Source organism: Panthera onca, chromosome C1, assembly GCF_046562875.1.
Source record: "Panthera onca isolate mPanOnc1 chromosome C1, mPanOnc1 haplotype 2, whole genome shotgun sequence".
Taxonomy (NCBI): Eukaryota; Metazoa; Chordata; class Mammalia; order Carnivora; family Felidae; genus Panthera; species Panthera onca.
In genome coordinates this window covers 201768221-201776802 of record NC_138346.1, presented here as the reverse complement: position 1 = coordinate 201776802, position 8582 = coordinate 201768221, and positions in this window count along the sequence as shown.

Below are 8582 nucleotides of genomic sequence, written 5' to 3'. Positions count from 1 at the left end.
TCAGGGCTTACTATGATTAGAATAGGCACCCTCTACTTTGGGAAGCAAAGCACAGCCAGGGGTGTCGAGCTGACTTGTTCAGTAAGAGGGAGAAACAATGGGCCCACAGGCAAAAGCCCTACTTCCTCTTTGAAAACCTCAAAAACTTCTCCAGTCCATCACCATGGCCACCTCCAAACGTTTGGCCAGCCGGCTGAACTCCTGGCTGGCCCAGCGCATGGGTCCTGGAGCTCTGTTGCATGGGTAGTTTGAAGGACACCAGGTAGGCAATCCAGGTCAGGAGGAGATCTGGGACCATCACTGGTTCAGAAGTGAAGCAGCTGTGTGCGATGTCACTCCGAGGACAGAGTTAAGGGTGGGGAGCTCCATGCTCTCACCTCCCTCTGCTCTGTGGTTGACACCTTCCTCCTTCTGCCTGACACCCACTTATCTCATCTCCCTGGACAGTCTGTCAGATGCAATGAGTTCGTTTTGGCTTCACACCCCAGGGCGGGGAGATCCTGAGATAGGACGCACCAGCTTTCACATCTGCAGAAGGGGCCTCAAATTCTTGCATCTTCTCCTGCATCTACCCATGACCTCCCGGTCCTGAGGACAACATTAAGAGATGTCTTCAAACGACATCTGAGTCATTCCACCCATCCTCTCATCTCTCCCTTTCCAAGTGGATAGGTGACACACTGGATTCAAATCCAGTAGGACCGATACACTCTTAACTGCTATGCAACGCTACAGAGCATGCATGTGGATGTCCTTGGCACCCCAAGAATGACTAATGTCTTTATCCAACTCTCGATCTCGTTTTTGTGAGTTTGAGCCCAACATTGGGCATAAAGATTACAAAAAAAACTATGTGTAATAAAAGACAAGTGTTGGCAACGATATAGAGAAATCAGATGCTCTGCCAACTGAGCCAGCCAGGTGCCCTTTATTATCTATTTTTAAAACTTACAACCATCTGGGGTGCCTGGATGGCTCAGTCGGTTGGGCATCTGGCTGTTGATTTTGGCTCTGGTCATGATCTCATGGTTTGTAGGATCGAACCCGTGTCAGGCTCTGCACTGGTGGTGCAAACCCTACTCGGGACTCTCTCTCTCTCTCTCTCTCTCTCTCCCTCTCTCTGCCCCTTTCCCACTCACGTTCTCCCTCTCTCTCTTAAAATCAATAAATAAACATTTTTTAAAAATTACAACCATCCTAGTGCTGCTATGAACATGTGTATACAGGTGCTTGTTTGAATACCTGTTTTCAGTTCTTCTGGGTATATGCCTAGGCATAGAATTTCTGCGTCATATGGTAATTCTTTATTCAACTCTTTGAGGAACCACCAAACTGTTTTCCACAGCAGCCGCACCATTTTGCAGTCCCACCAACAATGTATGAGCGTTCCAATTTCACTACAACTTTGCCAACATTTATTTTACTTTAAAAAAAATGTAAAACCACACTTTCCTTTCTTGATGGAATCCTTTGAAGCACAAAAGTTTTTAATTTTAGGGGCACCTGGGTAGCTCAGTCAGCTAAGCGTCCGACTCTTGCTTTCGGCTCAGGTCATGATCTCACAGCTTGTGAGATCAAACCCTGTGTTGGGCTCTGCACTGTTAGCGCGGAGCCTGCTTCAGATTCTCTCTCTCCCTCTCTCTCTGCCTGTCCCCCACTCGCACAGTGTCTCAAAATAAATAAATAAACTTAAAAAAAATAAATTATTGTGTTTAAAGTGTGAAAAGACAACCCACAGAACAGGAAAACATATTTTCAAATCATATACCTAATAAGGAATTTGTATCCAGAATATATAAACAACCTTTACAATTCAATAAGAAAGGAAAAATAGCCCAACTAAAAATGGGCAAAAGTGTTCATTCAGACATTTCTCCAAGGAAGATGTATAAATGGCCAGTAAGCACGTAGAGAAATGTTCAACATCGTATGTCATTAGGGCAAAGCAAATCAAAGCCACAATGAATCACTGTTTCACTCCCATTAAAATGATTGTAATTTTAAATGTACATTTAAATTTTAAATGTAATTTTAAATTAAATTTTAAATGTATAATGTATAAATGTATAATGTATATATATACATTATATATATATATATTATATTTTTTATATATTATACATAAAATAAGGCACACCCAGCTGGCTACATCCGTAGAGCACTCAACTCTTGATCTCAGGATCATGAGTTCGAGCCTCACACTGGGTATAGAGATTATATGCATGTATAATAAAAGACAAGTGTTGGCTCAAAGTGGAGAAATCAGAATCCTTACACATTGCTGGTGGTGGGAATGCAAAACGGTGCAGCCACTGTGGAAAATAGTTTGGTGTCATTCAAAAAGTTAAACAGAGAGTTCCCATATGACCCAGCAGTTCTACTTAGACATATATACCCAAGAGAATTGAAAACATATGTGCATACAAAAACTTGCACACAAAGTTCATAGCAGCATTAGTTTTTTAGTTTTTGGTTTTTTGTTTGGCTTTTTTCTTTTGAGAGAGAGAGTGCCCAACGTGAGGCTCAATCTCCACCCCTCCCCACAGCATTTGTTATAAAGCTAAGAAGTGAAAACAACCCAAGTGGCCATCAATTGATGAACGGATATGGTGCCTCGGTGGTTCAGTTGGTTAAACCTCCCACTCTTGATTTCAGCTCAGATCATGATCTCACGATCTGTGAGATTGAGCCTCATGTGGGGCTCTGCACTGGGCATGGAGCCTACTTAAGATTCTATCTCTCTCCCCCTCTGTCCCTCCCTGCTCTCGAGAGCTCATGCACTCTCTCTTTAAAAAAAAAAAAATTGATGAACGGATAAACAAAATGTTGTATACTCATACAATGGAAGATTCTTCATCCATGAAAAGAAATAAAGTACTTACACATGCTACAATATGAACACTGAAACATTATGTTAAGTGAAAGAAAGAGGTCAGTCACAAAGGTGACATATGATTCCACTTATGTAAAATGTCCAGAACAGGCAAGTCTATGGAAAGACTGAAAGTAGATTAGTGATTGCTTAGAGCAGGCAGTTTTGGGAGCAAATGAGGAAGGTCTACTTTTACTGATGATGTTCTAAAATAAATCATGGTTGTTGCACAACTCTCTCTAAAAACCACTGAATTATACACTTTTTTTTTTTTTTAACGTCTATTTATTTTTGAGACAGAGAGAGACAAAGCATGAACGGGGGAGGGTCAGAGAGAGGGAGACACAGAATTGGAAACAGTCTCCAGGCTCTGAGCCGTCAGCCCAGAGCCCAACGCGGGGCTCGAACTCACGGACCGCGAGATCATGACCTGGGCCGAAGTCGGCCGCTTAACCGACTGAGCCAATCAGGCGCCCCTGAATTATACACTTTTTAAAGTCTATTTAGAGAGAGAGAGAGAGAACACACTCACATGAGTGGGGGAGGGGCAGAGAGAGAGGGAGGGAGAATCTCAAGCAAGCCCCACACTGTCATCACAGAACCTGAAGCAGGGCTCGATCCCACAAACTGCGAGACCATGACCTGAGCTGAAACTAAGAGTCAGATGCTCAACCGACTGAGCCACCCAGGTACCCCTGAATTGTAGACTTTAAATGGATGAATTGCATAATATATGTTTTATATCTTAAAACTGTTAGGAGGGGCGCCTGGGTGGCTCAGTCGGTAAAGCGGCCAACTTCGGCTCAGGTCGTGATCTCGCGGTCCGTGAGTTCGAGCCCCGCGTCGGGCTCTGTGCTGACAGCTCAGAGCCTGGAGTCTGTTTCAGATGCTGTGTCTCCCTCTCTCTGACCCTCCTCCGTTCATGTTCTGTCTCTCTCTGTCTCAAAAATAAATAAACATTAAAAAAATTTTTTTTTAAAAAACTGTTAAGAAAAAGAGAGAAAAATGAGGGTATTCTTGTTTTCCTGACACCGGGATGCCTTCTTGGAGTTTCCCATAAACGCCTCCTGCTGGGATGGCAGCTCCAAGAAATGAGTCCTCAGTGAAGCCTCTATTAAAACCTACATGTCAGCATCCCCACACCATCATCGTAAGGGTATGTGGGCAAGAGCAGACCCTGGGCAGAATAATTCAATGCACAGACTCTGCCCCGGCAGAAATGGTGGCGCGGCATCTATAGCCCTTGCTTCCTCCTGGCGTGCCTTCCTGTACTGCGCAGGTGGACACAGGTGGAATGTGGAAAAAAAAAAAAAGAACTACATTTTCCAGACTCCCTTGCAGCTAGGACTCTGGGTGTGAATACGGTTCCACTAATTTAGATACATATGGATAAAATTTGGAGGGTGAAAATGAAGAGGTCAAAGACACTAAGTCAGCCATTTTTGCAAGAGTGTCCTCACAGGATCCTTTCTGGCCCAGGATCAAGGTTTGAAGCATCTTTTTTTTTTTTTTTTTCCTGGTATGGATCCCAATCAGTTTATGTTGAATGAATAAATGAGGGGCAGACAAGGAGGAGGATGGGTTCTAGGCAAAGGCTTGGAGGCAGGAGACGGTTTGGCTCCTCTGGGTTCCTGTATCCCTTACTCTTCTTTCAAGGGACACAATAACCCCTTCTAGGGCTTGACCCCTTACAAATGCTTTTATGCCCCTTGTAGCCTGTTAATCTCCCAACAGCCCAGTGAGGTGAACAAGGCACTATTATACCTGCCAATGGGGAAACTGGTCTTTGGAGAGGGAAAGTGATTTTCCCATGGTTCCATGGCAAACTTGGTGGCCTTGCTGAGAGAACTTAGGTGTCCCAGCTCTCAGGTTTGGCTCTAACTTGCCTCCCTGCTGCAGGGAGAGAACCCAGAATCTTCCTCATTGGGCTGTAGAAACCATGAGGTTGAGAAGCCATACAAAATAATGGTGATAATAATAATGAAGAGGAGAAGAATTGGAACTTTTCTCTTGTTATGATAGATTTCTTTTAGTGAGTGAAGGGCTAGACATCTATTCCCTCATTCATTCATCACCACAACCCTATGGAGTGGCTATTCTTCCTCCAATTCTACAGTTAAGAAACTGAGCTCAGAAAGGCTCATTAACTTGTCTGGGATCACACAGCCAATAAGTAGCAGAAATGAATCACAAACCAGGTCTGTTAAGATTTTTACCATCTTTGCTCATGTACAAAGATCTAGGGAGGTAGGATCACTGAGATGCAGTGTCCATGCTTAGGACTAGGAGAACCTCCGAGCTCTGGGCAGGAGGCACTTGCAAGGCCAGACAGATTCCTCTGGGCACCAGAGGCAAGAGTCTTGGAGGAAAGCCTATGGTCCCGACTCCTGCTGCCATAGCTGTGTCACAACAAACGGTTACAGATGCCAGGTAGGTGCCTAGCGCAGCCGAGATGCAAATGTAACCCAAACACCCAGGCTCTACCAGGCTTGAGAGTAAATGAGGCCATGTTAAAAGAAATGACTTAAATTTCATTCCAACCCAACCTTGAAGCCGCCCTCGGTCACTTCTCCTTGAGGGGGTTCAATATTTTGGTGAATAGCCCAAGGCCCCAGAGTCAACCAGACTACATTCAAATCCCACCTTTGCCACTCTAGCTTGCACCTTGAGCAAGTTCTGTTACATGCCTTAGCCTCAGTTTCCTTAAGTACAAAATAGGACTAGTAACAGATCCAAGTCTTGGTGTTATGAGGGTTGTAGCAGGCCGTGCATGGAAAGTCCTAACCCAGCACCTTGCCCAGAGAAGAAGCTGGATGAATGGGAGCTGTTAGGAGGATTATTTCTGGGAAGTTTTGGGGATGGTCTTGTGGGCTCCCAGGCATGCCACCTGAGGAATGCCACCATCTATGTCCATGGGAAGCCGAGGACACTGTCTCCTGAGGCTCCCCAAGCACTGAACCACCAAGTCATACTTACCATACCAAAGCCATGTTCTGCTTTCAGTAATGGGAAGGATATCCCCCACATACCTGGGTCCCGCTCTGTCAGCAAAGGGTAGGGGAGCTGACACCGGCACTGCTTGCTGTCTGACACATCAGAGTCCCTCATGGTAGCAGCTCCTTCAACTCTGACAAGAGGGCTTGCTGGCCTATCGGACCCAGTGGCTGTGGCTCAGTGTCTTGGCCATCTCATTATCCTGGGGGCAGGCCTTGTACACAGTGACTTCCTGGATCCATTCCAGCCCACAATGTCTGAACCTCAGTAGACTCCGCACCTTCTGGCCACTAAATCTCCTGGTCTGGGTAGAAAAGAACACCATAAGGGGTAATGATGAAGAGCTTCAAGAGATAGAGAAAAGTTTTGAGGGAACATAGAGCAGGGAGCTTTACTTCTGCCCATCCGTGGCTGAGAAGGCCATCTCACTGTGCCACTAATGACTCAATGCTTCAGTGCCTTCCCAGACCCCCTGGTTCTGTCTGTGAGCTAGTCTGATGGAGCCCCTGGCCAGCTCACTACTAAGTATACATGACCTCATTTCATCCTGCCGAAGAGGTATCATCTCTATTCCACAGACAAGCAAATAAGGCTCAGAGATTTTAAATGATTGGCCCAAAGGTACATACCAAACAAGGATTTGAACCCAGGCCTAACGTCAGAGCCTATACTCTAAGAATCAGTGTCTTTTTAAGAACTAAATGAGGGGTGCTGAGGTGCCTCAGTCAGTTAAGTGTCCAACCCTTGATCTCAACTCAGGTCTTGATCTCAAGGTCGTGAGTTCAAGCCCAGCATTGGGCTCATGCTGGGCATGAAGCCTACTCAAAGAAATAATAAAATAAATTTTAGGGCGCCTGGGTGGCTCAGTAGTTAAGTATCTGACTTCAGCTCAGATCATGACCTCACATTCCAGAGTTCAAGTCCCACATCAGGTGAGCATGAGCCCTGCTTCGGGAAAAAAAAAAAAAAAAAAAAAAAAACAAGACCCCCACTTTTTGTGAGCCCCGCTTCTCTCTCTCTTTCCCTCTCTCTCTCTCTACCCCTTGTTCACTTGTGCCCTCTCTCTCTCTCTCTCAAAAATAAATAAATAAATAAATAAGTAAATAAATAAATAAATAATCTAAATGAACAACTTGTGAAAACACTTTGGAAAGCATAGGAGAAAAATTTAAAGACACCATTTATAGTAAAAATCTTTTGAGTTAACTCAAAAATGTTTTCGACATCTTGATCAAAACCCCCAAGGGTTATCACCTCTAGATCTGGTCATTCTTAACACATCAAAGGAAACCAATGAGGTCAACACAAGGTGGCTGACAAAACGGAGGGTCCTCTTTTCTGCACGGGATGGGCAGGCACCAATCCTGGAAGACTGCAGATGATGGCAGGGCCAGGCTCTGCTCTGCCCTCGGCCAGAAGAAGCTGTCTAACGCCCATTGTCCTGAGCAGCATCAGGAACTGAGACGGTACATATGTTCCAGGTGGGTTTGGGCTAGCCCTTCACAAACTCATTTCCCACAGAACACTCATAAAGTAAGAATGTATTAGAATACTGCCAGGAGGTCATGACCTCCAGATTAAAGAAGATATCCCAGCCTCTCACAAAGCAACAGAGGCGTCACAAATTAACTGCTACAAGAAATGATCAAAAATCGATTCCTATTTAGAGTAGACAACAAGCATTGAGTATCCCAGCCACTGACACCGTAAGAAAAGTTGCAGGACACAGTGAAATTATGAAATATCTTTCTCTTTTAATGTTTATTTTGGAAAGAGAGAGAGTCCGAGAGCAGGGGAGGAGCAAAGAGAGAGGGAGACACAGAATCCGAAGCAGGGTCCAGGCCCTGAGCCTGTCGTGGGGCTCGAACTCACGAAGTGGTGAGCTCATGACCCGAGCCAAAGTCAGATGCCCAACCGACTAAGCCACCCAGGCGCCCTGAATTATGAAATATCTTAAATGCGATTCAGTGTGTGGTTGGTGGATGCATTAAATACAAAAGTGGGGAAATATCTGTTGGACTGAAACAATGCATTTCCTCCTTGGGGAATAGCTTGTGGAGCTTGTAGGAAGGTGTTAGTTCAGGCCCCTCTGGAAGCAGATGTCAAGAGACGGTTAGATGTGGGATAGATTTATTGGGGAAAACACTAGTGAGGGAAAATGGGCAAGGAACCAGATGAAGCTGGGAGACCTGGCAGAAGACTGGGCATGGAGGACAGAGGAAGGAATGAAGGTTGGGCAGGAAAAGTCTTAGACCGTGGTACAATTCTAAGAAAGTTTCAGCAGAGCCAAGGGGGAGTTTTCAATTCAAAATTGCCCATCAGAGGACTCCCTCATCTCCCAAGATGGCCCTGCCTTTCAGTCCCTGCCTGCCTAGTCACTGCCTGGGGGCAAGCCATGGGAAACATGGCTTCGGAGAGAATGTGGTGAGGGATTTATGCCATTAACAGTTCGGGCATGCACAATGTTTGGGCATAACGTACCATTTATTAAAGGCAATGATTATGTCACAGCAAGGCCAATCATAGAAATGTGTTTAGCTTTTATGAGGCATATATTTTTCCAATAAATTTTAACAGAAAAAACATCACTAGCCTTGATTGTGCTTTCAAATACTCCATGAAGGGGCACCTGGGTGGTTCAGTCGCTTGAGCATCCAACTTTGGCTCAAGTTATGATCTCACGGTTCAAGTGCCGTGTCGGGCTCTCTGCTGTCAG